This window comes from Oryza brachyantha, chromosome 11 (assembly GCF_000231095.2).
Source record: "Oryza brachyantha chromosome 11, ObraRS2, whole genome shotgun sequence".
Classification (NCBI taxonomy): Eukaryota; Viridiplantae; Streptophyta; class Magnoliopsida; order Poales; family Poaceae; genus Oryza; species Oryza brachyantha.
Genome location: NC_023173.2, coordinates 6775363 through 6788146, shown reverse-complemented (window position 1 = coordinate 6788146; position 12784 = coordinate 6775363). Strand labels below are relative to the sequence as shown.

At 47.4% G+C, this 12784-nt stretch overlaps 2 pseudogenes; both read right to left on the bottom strand.

The window, feature by feature from the left end:
- Nucleotides 1–3113, bottom strand: LOC102699368 (annotated as a pseudogene).
- A 679-nt stretch (nucleotides 3114–3792) lies between these two features.
- Nucleotides 3793–6716, bottom strand: LOC102699650 (annotated as a pseudogene).
- Nucleotides 6717–12784: the final 6068 nt, after the last annotated feature.

Here is a 12784-nt window from a genome sequence, read left to right as displayed (position 1 = left end):
TATTATACCATGGAATCTAATCTACCACAATTTTGCTCAACTCAATACCCTGACGATCCGAGGCATCCATTAGGTCTCCCAGACCAACTCTCAGGTCCGGTACTCCCTGTTGCAAGATGGCAAATACTGGAAACACCGGAACACCCTGCACTCTAGTTATTCATACATTGCATCAGCACCCTGTTCATCTATTTTGTTTGCAACAATCAATGATAGGCGTTTTGTCAGGCCTTCTTGGTAATGCTCCAGCTGCACGACCAAATCCTGCAGTTGCTCCCATGGAGGGGCACCCTTTCGGCCATTGAGCGTGGCTGCCAGATCAAGCACTTGTGTACGCTCTATGTGTCTCAAGAAAGCATGGCCAAGGTTCAGCCACTTTCACTGACAAATAGTCCTCTCATAAGTTACGCTCCCAATATTGGGCCAGAGGGTGGTGAAATGCATAGCCGGCGAGCCCTGGAGAGAGCGCTCAGCAATGTGCTCTTTCCGGCATTAGGCATTCCGACAACCCCAACATTAGCAGATAAGATAGGTCTCAGATTGTCCAACTCATCTTCATCGTCCTCCCAAAACTCATCATTAGATTGATCCTTTTCATCTACCTCCACCTGGTGTGCCGCACGAACTCAGTCATATGATATGCTCCCTTTCCCCGACGATTTCTGTTTTCTCTTTCACGTTCATTTTCATCAATACTCTTCCTGGAAGAAACTAATCTGTTGACTGGATTGGTTGCTATTTAGACCTTCCATCATCTTGCTGCCAATACGACTGGAACTGAACAGTGAGTGTTCAACAGCATCTGGGATATCCCAGGGATCTAGAGCTCTGGTCAGCTTATTTACAGCAAGAGATGGTTGCTCCCCTTGGACTAGATGAATTACAGTGCCTACTGGTACCTGCGCAATCTGTCACCAAACAATAGAAAAAACCAATGTATCACTGGCAGTTTTTTTTTTCTTTTGGACAGAGAATCACATCTATATACACATACTGGTGCTAACCTTGTCAGAACCTCTTGTTCCAATCTGATTCTTTGAAACTCCATGGCTTCCTCTGCTTGCTTTCTGAAAACATTACAGTACACAGGTATCAAGTGAGGTAATTAGTACAAACTTTCTCCAGACATTTATCTCAAGAAATTACTCCGTATCATATGAAACTACCCGTATTAATAGTGAAACATTTAGGCTCCTGAAATTAGCCTAAACAAATTATTACTTGACATAATTTCACCACCACACAGTTGGACAAAAGAATTTCCAAAGGAAATTTATGATAGTCAGGGTGGCTTGATAATCTTGGTCAGCCTTTTTCTTTGTGACGGCACCTTATTGTAACTTTTTTTATATAAATGTATATCCATACATACATCAGGATCCTTCCTATTCTTTCTTCATGTTTTTTTTTTAAAAAAATCCTTAGGTTCAGGATTCCAAGGTGGGTTAGCCCTTTTAGTTCAACAAGTTAAGCTTCTCAGCAATGGTACAATGCTTTTAAGAACACAGATCCTAAAACTAGCACAATATGATGTTTTCAAAAAGCAGGAAGTGCTGAAAAAAGTATGCATCTCTGGACAAAACAGACAATATGATGGTTTTAAAAATATATATACCATGTGATGTTGCAAACCATTGAAATCCCAGGCGGACCTTGAACTCTCAAGAATGACATCACCACCTCTACCTCCATTACGACCTGCATATTTCACAAGGAAGATGTGATCTGACTGTTTATTTAAGAATCGTGAAAAATAAAATCCTGACTGTTAAGTTAGTCTAAGTAGCATGAACTATGCTTTGACAACTTAAATAATATTCTGATGTAGTGATGTCTTCATGTATTGAAGCCTCATTAACAGACGCAACTGAAAAGAACAACGGGGCATTGTCATGCCAAAAACCAATAAACAAGAAAGGTTTTGCTAGCACCACATGACATTTCCATGGAGGGTGCAGCAGTGGAGAGTTGTTAGGAAGTACTCACCATCAGGCTTGCCTTGGCGGTCTGACCTGGAACGCCGAAGACTGGTGCAGCCATTGCCGCCATCACCACCCTTGGCACGCAAATGGAACCAATCCACCATGCCCCTTGCCTGCAAATTTCAGTATGGATGCCTTTTACTATATTCCATGTGATGCTATGGATAACTTGATCTGGAAACTCACAAAGAATGGGCTTTTCAGTATATTACATTTGTCCATCTTTGATAGAATACATGTTTGTTATTTCCCAAAAGCAAGTCTAGTTGGAAGATTAAAATTCCAATAAAAATCAAAGCATCTTTATGGTATGTGTGAATGGACATGTACAGTGACCTGAGTAGCACCAAGGTCCTAAGTTCAAATCTTCATAGTAACATGAATTTTTATATTAGGTATTTGAGGGGCTAAGTCTCCTACTTGTGCTAAGTTCTTATATGTGTAAGAAAGTAATAACTATGACCAAGAGACAACATGCTTAAGAGAAATTTGGTGAAGGGGTAAAATGATCCAATGATGTTTTTATTATGCTGATGCCTTCTGTTCAGCATCAACCATTGGTTTTCTATCCGTTTACACAACCAAAAACTCTACTTCTAAGGCTAGACATGTATTTTACTAGCGCATCAAATACCACTATCTATATGTCCATAGAAGAAGAAGAAGAAGAACAGCAAAAAACACCCTCTGTACATGGAAATGAATGAACAACACAATCATCTGAACAAATTCCTCAAAAAGGGCTGGACTTGGCATACATATCCTAACAGCACTTAGAGCTAACCGATTGATAGAAAGCTAGAATACCTGAAAAGGCGCTGTTTTTGTCTTCCTGCCCTCTGGCATAGAGCAATAGTAGCAACTGATCTCACCAGCAGGCCACACTGCCAGGGACTTGAACGGTAAGATAAGGCAATGGAGAGCATGCTGCCGCCTCCACATCTCTAGTGTTGTAAAACAGAAGCAGTGTAGTTTGCAGACTGCTTCTTCTGGATATTCAATTACTGTCAAGGGCATCAAACCCTCGGGTAGCCGGCCCTCGGCTAAGCAACTCGTAGCCTCGGTCCACCGTCTTCTCCGGCGAGGTTTCCCCCTGCCGCAGGCTTGGTTGAGAGAGATAGAGGAAATAGATTGATAATTTCTTCCTTGATTCAATTGTTGTGCAAAGTACAATATAAATAGGCTGTTGGCCACAAACTTGGAAACTACTAATTTGGAAATAGCTAAACTAGGAAATAACTCTCCTAAAATCAAGGCTAGTTGTCATCCTTGGCACTGCCTTCCTCTGTTGCGGACGCCCGAGCCGCGGCTCTCCTAATGTCGCGGGCTCGACGCTGCCGCACATAAGTGTGTCCCCACATGACATCTCCCCTCCCCCCCCCCCTCAAGATCCAGCTCGTCCCCGAGCTGAAAATCCGGGTACGCCAAGCAAGCGCACAAGAAGCTGGCGAACACCGCGCGCCAAGCAAGCGTGCTCCACCCGAATCGGCTCAGGAACAACAACACCGTGGTGGATGTCGGGGAGCGGCGGTGGAGCCGACGGAGGGGTTTCGACGAACTTCTTGAGGGTACCCACATGGAACACATCATGGATGCGGGCATGCGGCGGTAGCTCCAGGCGCACGACGATGTCATTGATGAGCTCAACGACACGGTAGGTCCCCAGGAAACGGGCTTTCGGCTTGCCTGTCGTAGGCTGGGACATTGAGGACGGAGCGCGCTGGCATAGACAAAGTAAAGCCTAGTCGCCGACTTCATATGAAACCGGCCGGTGATGCTTGTCGTAGTGGCGTTTGTGCACCGCCTGGGCCTACTCCAGACGGTAGCACACATTAGCTAGGAAGTCGGTGCGCTCCGCCATGTCACGCGCGACAGCAGCAACCCGCGTCTCCCCGGGCTCGTATGAGCGGATGGTGGGCGGGTCACGGCCGTACACCACGCGGAACGGCGTCTCCCAGAGCGAAGACTGGTACGCCGTATTGTACATGTACTCAGCCCAGGGCAGCCACCGCAGCCACTGATGAGGCCGATCACCCGTGAAGCAGCGCAGGTACATGACAATGACGCGGTTGGCCACCTCCGTCTGGGGATGGAAAGCTGAGGACATGTGCAGTTTGGTGCCCATGAGCCGCATAAGCTCCCGCCAGAAAGAGGAGGTGAACACCAGATCACGGTCAGACACTATGGACTGCGGAACGCCATGGAGACGCACGATGTCAATGAAGAAGGCCTGCGCCATGATCTTGGCAGTGTACGGGTGAGCTAAGGCGATGAAGTGGAAGTACTTGCTAAAGCAGTCGACGACGGAGAGGATAACCAACTTCCCATTGACACGTGGCAGTGCTTCAATAAAGTCAAGACTGGTGTCTGCCCAAACAGCGATCGGGACCGACAGTGGCATGAGGAGGCCAGCTAGAAGGAGGTGCTCCGACTTGTAGCGCTGACAAGTGGAACATGCCCGCACAAAGTCCTGCACAATGCGGCGCATGTTGGGGAAGTGCAAGTCACTACGAAGTCGATGCAGGGTGCGCTGGACGCCCTCGTGGCCATCTCATGGATAGCCGCCACGATTTCCTGCAGGAGGGGTGAAGCCAGCGGTATGTAGAGTCGGCCCTCGAGAGACCGTCGGCCACCGTGTTCGTCGCCCTCGACTTGTACTCGACAGAGAAGTCGAAGCCAAGTACCTTCCCACCCAATGGTGCTGTGGAATGCTACTGAGGCGCTGATCGAGGAGGTACTTGAGGCTATAGTGATCCATCTTGACGATGAAGTGGCGCCCCCACAGATATGCCCTCTAGTGCCGGACAGCGAGCACCAGGCCGATGAGTTCCCACTCATATGCTACAAGGCAGTGATGGCGAGGCACCACAGGTCGGCTGAAGAAAGCCACCGGGTGTGTCTCCTGTATGAGCACGACCCCGAAGCCATAAGTCGACGCGTCACACTCCACGGTGAAGGGCTTGGTGAAGTTCGGCAAGGTCAGCACCGAGGCTGACAACACCGCCGTCTTGAGGACGATGAATGTGGCTGTGGCCTCGTCGTTCCATGTGAACCCCTCCTTGAGGAGCGTCGTAAGTGGGGCGGCGATGGCGTCGTAGTTGTGGACGAATTTGCAGTAGTAGCCCGCTAAGCCGAGGAAGCCATGAATAGCCCATGGAGAGCGGGGCTGGGGCCAGTCGTGAATGGCCTGGACCTTGGCAGGGTCCATGGCAACGCCAGCTGCAGAGACGTAGGAGACGGAGTCGACGCCGAACGAGCACTTGGACCGCTTGACAAAGAGGCGGTGGTGGCGTAGGAGAGTGAGGACGACGCAGAGGTGCTGGAGGTGGTCCACCCATGTGGTACTGTATATAAGAATGTCATCGAAGAAGACAAGCACAAACCGGCGAAGGTAGGCACGGAGCACGTCTTTCATCAATGCCTGGAATGTTGCCGGGGCATTGCACAACCTGAACGGCATCACCAGGAACTCGTAGAGCCCGTCATGTGTGCGGAAGGCTGTCTTGTGGATGTCCTCCGGATGCATCCGCACCTGATGGTACCCCAATCACAGGTCTAGCTTGGTGAAGAAACACGCACCGTGAAGCTCATCGAGGAGCTCGTCAACGACGAGGATGGGGAACGTGTCCTTGACGGCGAGGGCGTTGAGGGCATGGTAATCGATGCAGAAACGCCATGACCCATCAGCCTTCTTGATGAGGACCGGTGAAGAGAACGTCGAGTCGCTGCGATGGATGATACCGTGCTCGATCATGGCGGTGCATTGTCGCTCCAGTTCATCCTTATGGGCCGCCGGGTACCGGTACGGACGAACAGCGACAGCGGCCGCTTTCGGCTTGAGAACGATGGCACGATCACGAGCACACTGCGGGGGTAGCCCCTTGGGCTCAGTAAAGACGTCGCCGAAGTCGGCCAGGAGCTCATCGAGTAGCGATTCGCTGGCCACTGTCGTGACTCGGATGCATGGCGTGGGAGAGGACGGCACGCCCGCCCAGCAAATGGAGCGGCCACGGTACTAGAAGGACATGGTTCGCTCTGTGAAGTCCCAAACAATCAGCCCCAGAGACGCCATCCACTAGGTGCCGAGCACCATGTCATAACCTGCAAATGCAAGACAAAGAGGTCGATGGTGAAGGTAGTGCCATCGATGGAGAGCACGACCTGTCGGATGACGCCTAGGCAAGCGACCTTCTCGTTGTTCGCCATAGTTGCCGTCATGCATGGGCAGGGCTCGACAGGCAAACCCGTGCGGCGCGCCGCTTCCTCAGCAATGAAGCTCTGGGTGGAGCTGTTGTCGAGGAGGGCGGTGAAAGGGGTGGCGCCGACAGCCACCTGTACCTGTATGGTGTCGGCGATCGGGACGCCGACGACCGCGTGAAGGGAGAACACCGGGGACTCCAAGTGCTGCGGTTTTTCCGCCGTGTCGGTGTCGTTGTCGTCATCCACAGCGCAGTCCAAGAGGAACAAGCACTTGCACATTTTGTTATGGCCACGGCTGTACTTCTTGTCACAGTTAAAGCACGACCTGAGGTGGCGAAGTTCGTCCTGCTCCGCCTGGGAGAGCCGCTTCACCGAGCGACCGTCGACGAGGACAGGGGACGCGATAGTCCTGGGTGCCGGCGGCTGGGGCGGGGCTTGGCGCGGTCCCGGCGCCGGCAGTATCCCACGACCCGAGGCTTTGGCCAGGGCAACGGTGCACTGCTCCATCAGCTCAAACTGTCGAGCCAAACTCATGGCGGTGACGAGGGACTACGGATTCTGCATCTGGACCTAGAGACAGAGCAGGGGGAGCAAACCACCGGTGAAGAGCTAAACCTGCTGTGCCTTCATCAGGCCATCGGCACGGGGTAGGAGCGCTTGTGTCACGCCTAGAAATTTACGCTAAATTTCTAAACAATAACATGTATTAAATCTCGGTCCAGAAATCAGCCCGAGTACACACTATGACAAATTAATACACAGTTCCATGACTTAAAAACAAATAAAGACAATTATCTATCGAAATGCAGCGGAAAAAGAAAAACAAGAGTAAACCATCTAATCTTCAGCTTCAACTGGCGATTACGGCTCCATACCACAGGCATTCTCGACGGCGGACTGAACCTCACTTCAACCTTGGGAACAACCTTCTGACTGAAACTCTAGCACTTGCTCTTTCTCTGGTGGGGAAAAAAATTAAGTAAGGCTGAGTACAAACAACCGTACTCAACAAGTAACATCCAAAAGAGGAGAATAATGAATGCAATTGGGTAACAAGGATAGGCTAAGGTTAACTTGCATAAAGCGGCAGTAAGCGAAACTGTAAATAAAATAGACTGAAAAGAAGTAAAGTAAAGTACATGAAAATAACCACTCACTATTCAACGTTACACCACGTCACAACAGGCCCAAACCACTGTCCAGCGTTACACCACATTGCGCAGGGTCAAACCAATTCCAAGATTAATCAAGTTATTAAAGGTTCGACTAATCCCAGCGAGTCTGTCACTTCGCCCATTAACCACGGGCACGGCTATTCGAATAGTTTTACTCTGCAGAGGTGTACAACTTTATCCACAAGACGTGGCTCCCAAGCATGTTACCATGCCCCAACTTATCACCATGATACCTCAGTACGGAAACCATGATAAGACCTTTGACCTAACCCTCCCTAGACAATTGCACCGCACTTTAGGTTTCACCCCCTCCTTTACACCAAGTCGGGCAGTCCCCTCTTATGTCTTGGTGAATTCGGAAGCAACAGAGGCTTTCGTTACACCACGATTGCCCGTCCATACTCCATCACGCTCACCCTTGCCTTGGTACGTCGAATAGGGGCAATCTAGATTACGAGTCTCACCGTTGCCCATTCTGGCTTGTGGTTAGTACGTGTAAGACTTCCAGGGTTTCCCGAGAACCGGTCCTTAATTGCTATGGGCATGACTCTCAAAACCATGCACCCCCAGCCCACCATAAGCTGTATTTTAGTTATCATTAATCCACATCGGGAGATTAATCATGATGACAACCAATAAAGGTCTATCAAAGTCTAACAAATAATTAAATAACAATTGGTGAACTAGTTGAAGTAAGCATGGCTAAGCATTGCCTAACCCTAATTCTAGTCAAATTAACCCTAGGATGACAATAATAATAAATGGGAATCAACGGGTATATAAAGGTAAAGACCCAATAGATAAAGTAAAGTAAATTGATTTGCATAAAACAATGCATGTTTGTATGTAAAGCAGGGAATTTTATAACCATTGGTTCAATATGATCAAAGAAGGGTGCCACTTGCCTTGCTCTGGTCCTTGGGGAACTTCAGCGACGATCTCAAAATAAACCGGCATATCGGCGGGGTCCGAATCTAAGCGATAAAGCACAAAAATAAATAAAACAGGCACAAACCCTACTAAAACAGAGAAAGAAACTATTTTTAATGAGTTCTTGATAATTTTATGAATTTTAATGAAATTTGAATGGACCTAAACGGAGACTAGATGAATTAGATATGAATTTTAGAAGTTTTCTGGGTTTTTAAACTAAACAGGAAAGTCCTAAATCAATTATTGCGCAATTAAATGGGGCGCTGATGTCAGCGAGGAGAGAGGGTGGTGGCGCCGATAGGTGGGGTCGGGGACGTTGGTACCATCTGCATCAGCGGTCTTGGTTCATCCGGGGCACCGGGGTAGGACTGAACTCTTGGTGGCCCGCGGGTTCGCTTCCTTGCTGTGAGACGAAGCCTCACACCACCGGGCTCTAGAAGTCCCTTGAGCCTGGCATTCTCCTTCTTTAGTCGATCGATATCGTCCTGCAGCCGGACGATCTGGGTGAGTTTGACGTCGTTCAGGGCCTTGGACGCTTCATGGAGGTCGTGATGCATTTGGTCGAGGCCTTGCAGCACCGTGAACATCCTACCGAAGGTAGGGTCTTGCTCACTCCGAGCAGACCGAAACCTACTGACCATGGAATTGGGTCCACGGCCAGGGTGATACCGGTAAGCTGAATGGCGGAACGTCAGGTCATGCCGAGCCCTGAGTGTTGTCATCAAACTGTAAGCAGTCTCCTGGCAGACATGCTCATGCGAGCCTTCGGCTCCTTCTGCTTCCATGTTAGGGAGGTAGCCGGGAATCCCGTGCAGCTCCAGCCTAACACGGTGGGGGAACTCGCCTTCGAGAGGGTGGATCGTGGTGTATTTCGATTCATAGGGGTATCCTATCGTGAACGACACTCTTGTCAGCTCTGCCATGAATCCGGTTATTCCATTTCCACGGTGGAACAAGGGGTGGTCGGCCATCTAAAGAACAACAAGGATTAAGAATCAATGGATGCAAAATTTTATTTCAAGATAAATAAATCATAAAAGAAACAAAGTAAACAAGGTTTTACCCATAAACTATTTTACTCACGCTTTTCACCCAAAGAAGTTTGGTTTTTAAGATGACTCACGCTTTTGGAAAGCACTAACCCCTTTTCACAGCAACTCTAATTTTCACAAACTATGCACAAACATGAAAAGCTGAGGGCTCTTAAGGTTTTCATTGGGCTGATCCTAGGCCAAAGGAGGCTCTGATACCAACTTGTCACGCCTAGAAATTCCTCACACGAATTTCTGAACTTAATTTTATATTAAAATCCCTGTCCAGGACCAGCCAGGGTACACAAATAGATAATGTTGATTTCATAACCATCGTTCTTAGATACAACTGAAAATAACATTTATTCTAACAAAAATGCAGCGGAAAGATACGGTAGACTAGCTCCAGCGAGTACGGCTCCAGTCCACAGGCAAAACTTCGACGGCGGACCAGCTCACTCCTGAGTTTCAAGCTAAAAATTTTTCAAGAATTAAATAGTGTTATGGAAGAACTCAAGAACCTGACCCATTACTGAGTTGACCCATTACTGAGCTAAAGCTTGTCCACAGTTTGAGAGCACCGAACAATATGTGGTTTACTGAGTACTATACCTACTTTTTTAAGAGTAAAAAACACTGTAGTGCCCTAAAATCACCCTAAGTTTAAAACGTTGTTTAATCCGAATTCGAGATTTTAAAGATGAAAAGAGCCTCCAACAATTAAAAATAACCAAGATTGAACTTAAATGGGATTTTGGGTATTTTTAATAAGTTCCCCATGCCTCAAAATATGTAAGTAATTTTTACTGGAATTTTCAGAGCACTCTAGCTAATTTTAATGCAACAAAAACCATTAAAATAGTATACTAAGAAGAAAAATTAATTTAAATCTCTCTCCATCAACTTGGCTGAAAGTTGGCCCAAGTCCTCCCACCCATCCCCTCTATGGGCCCTCTCCTAGCCGGCGGCCCATCTCTCCCTTCCCCTTCTTCTCTCCCTCTTGGGCCTTTTTCCCGGCCCACTCCGCCACTTCCTAGTGTCGGCCCAACCTAGCTAGCAACAGGGAGTGGAACGCACGCACGTGGTCTTCGTCCAGACCGGCGTCGTCGTTCTCTCTCCCATGAACCCTAACAAGCGCTGCCGCCCGATTCAACTTCTTCCCGACGGTTTCTTACTAAATTGATTTGAGAAACGGAATCCTCGTTCCTTCCTCGTTATTTCCCCCATAATTCCCACTTAATTGCTGCTTGAATCGTCGGTTTCCATCTCCCCTTTTACTGTCTGCCATTGAAGAAGCTAGTCGGCCATTCCCCTCCCTGGCAACCATCCACCTCCTGAGACCCTATAAAATGGAATCTCCTCCTCGTCCTCCTCCTCCACTTGTTATTTTGTTAACCCTGCCCCAAGCTCTCGAGCTCTTCTGCCCTCCCCACCAACTTCCTCCCTCCTCTTCCCGACGAGCTTCGGCAGGCTTTTGCCACTGCTCTGGATGGCTTCGGGGACGCCGTCTGCACCATTGAGTTCGTGTGATCGAGGAGAACACCGGCCAACCCTCCGTTTATGGGAACAACAACTTTTTCCGGGAACCCGTCAAGCCACCTATCGTCATCATTTTCGTTGTAAGCCGACGATTTATCTCCCATCATGGTCACTGTTGTAGCGACCACTCCTTTCTCTCATTGTCGATAAATTGTTGTCCAAAAGAAAAAGTCTAAATTAACGAATTTGCAAATTGTTCACCCGAACAACGTATAAAATTCAAATAGTCTTTTCTGTGGAAGCGGAAGAATTTTGGAGCGATCAAGGCAAGTCAATCATCCCTTGAACATATCGATCCTAGTATTTGTGAAAATCTATGTTGTTTTAATACTTATGTATTGCTTTATAAAATTATATATTGTTCACTGTTTTATTTAGTTTTTAGTCCTATGATCTTTGCTTTATGGTCAGTTTGATATTGTTTATCCATACCTTGTGAACCTTAGTAAAATTGTAAAAAACTAGTTTGACTCCCTATACGATGGACTCACTAGTTGCTTTAGGTTGGTCTTATCCATGCTTAGATTCAACATAGAATCACTCTTTTATATTTAGAATGTGGTAACAACTAAAATGTGGTTTAGATAATAAGATTATGGCTGGTATAGCCAAGACTTAATGGATCCCTATTCAAAATTCTGAAAATTGTATTTGGGTGGGGCACGAGGTGCATGGTTGTGTTAGAAGCACCTTGGCCGATATAAGGACCGGTCTTTGGGCCTCTGTTGCGAAGCATATCAGTACAACCATATGTCTAATGGGTAAAGCCTGACCATAAGGGTAGATCATCTCAGAACATAGGCCACTGGTACGATGTGTCTGGGGCCAGGGTCAGCTGATTCTGACTCGACGCAAGAGGGACATGTCTCGTCCCAGGGATCCGGCAATGGTTTAATTGTTGGGAACCGGCAGGCTGCGAAACCTTAGTAGCTCTTTGTTTTGGGATGATATGCTTGAAAGGTCTTGTCACAACTTTTATCCAGGCACTGTGGTGGTCTTTGGCGCGTGGTAACTCTTGTTGAATGTTGTGTCTTGTGGGTAAAGATGTACACCTCTAATCAGAGTTAAAAACTATTCGAATGTCGCGCCCGCGATCATGGGCAAGCCTTGCAATGTACCCAAGTTAGATTTCTCTCTCTAAATCAAATGGATGGATGGAATTCTTGGTTGGTAATCAGGTGGTTTAACCTAGGACATGTGGTTAACCTAAGGTTTAAGGCCAGCAATGCGTGGTTTAGCGCAACCGTGCTAAAATTGCTTAGACAGAAGTCCGATTTTATAAATGGCTTGAAAATATTAAAATTTTGCAAACTTAGCTCTATGCAAAATTTAAACCATACTATGTCTTTCCGTTGTTCCCCTATGCATTTATATCATTTTCCGATTGACTTATTGAGTACGGTGGTTTGTACTCATCCTTGCTCCAAAAATCCCTAGAAGGTGGACCAGAAGAAGGTGAAGGCTTTGGTTTCTAGTTCGCTCCACCGTCAAGTGCCTGTGGCTACCGTTGTTTAGTCTTCCGCTGTTTTATTTGTTTATCTTTGGTTGTAAGGGCCTAAGGTCACCCATTTTAAGTACTCTATTTACGCTTCCGCAAAGTTTGGCTTGTAATAATCAACTATGTTTTTGTGTACCTCGTCTTTCCTGGGACAAGGATTAATGCACTAAGCGTTCTGGAAAATGTTTCATTTCCGGGCATGACAAACACCCACGAGGTGAACAACGAAAGGCTTGTATGCTTGCGGGAAGACATATGCATGCCATATAAAGGAGACTGATGGGCCACCCACCTCCCTTGGCTCATCTGTGGAATAAGTTTACCTGTCATTCCTCAACTTTACATCGAGTTTACGAGACATCCCTAAACCCCAATATCAGAAATCTTAGCCCCTCAAGTGTTCAAAATAGTGCAGCTTAGGTCCAA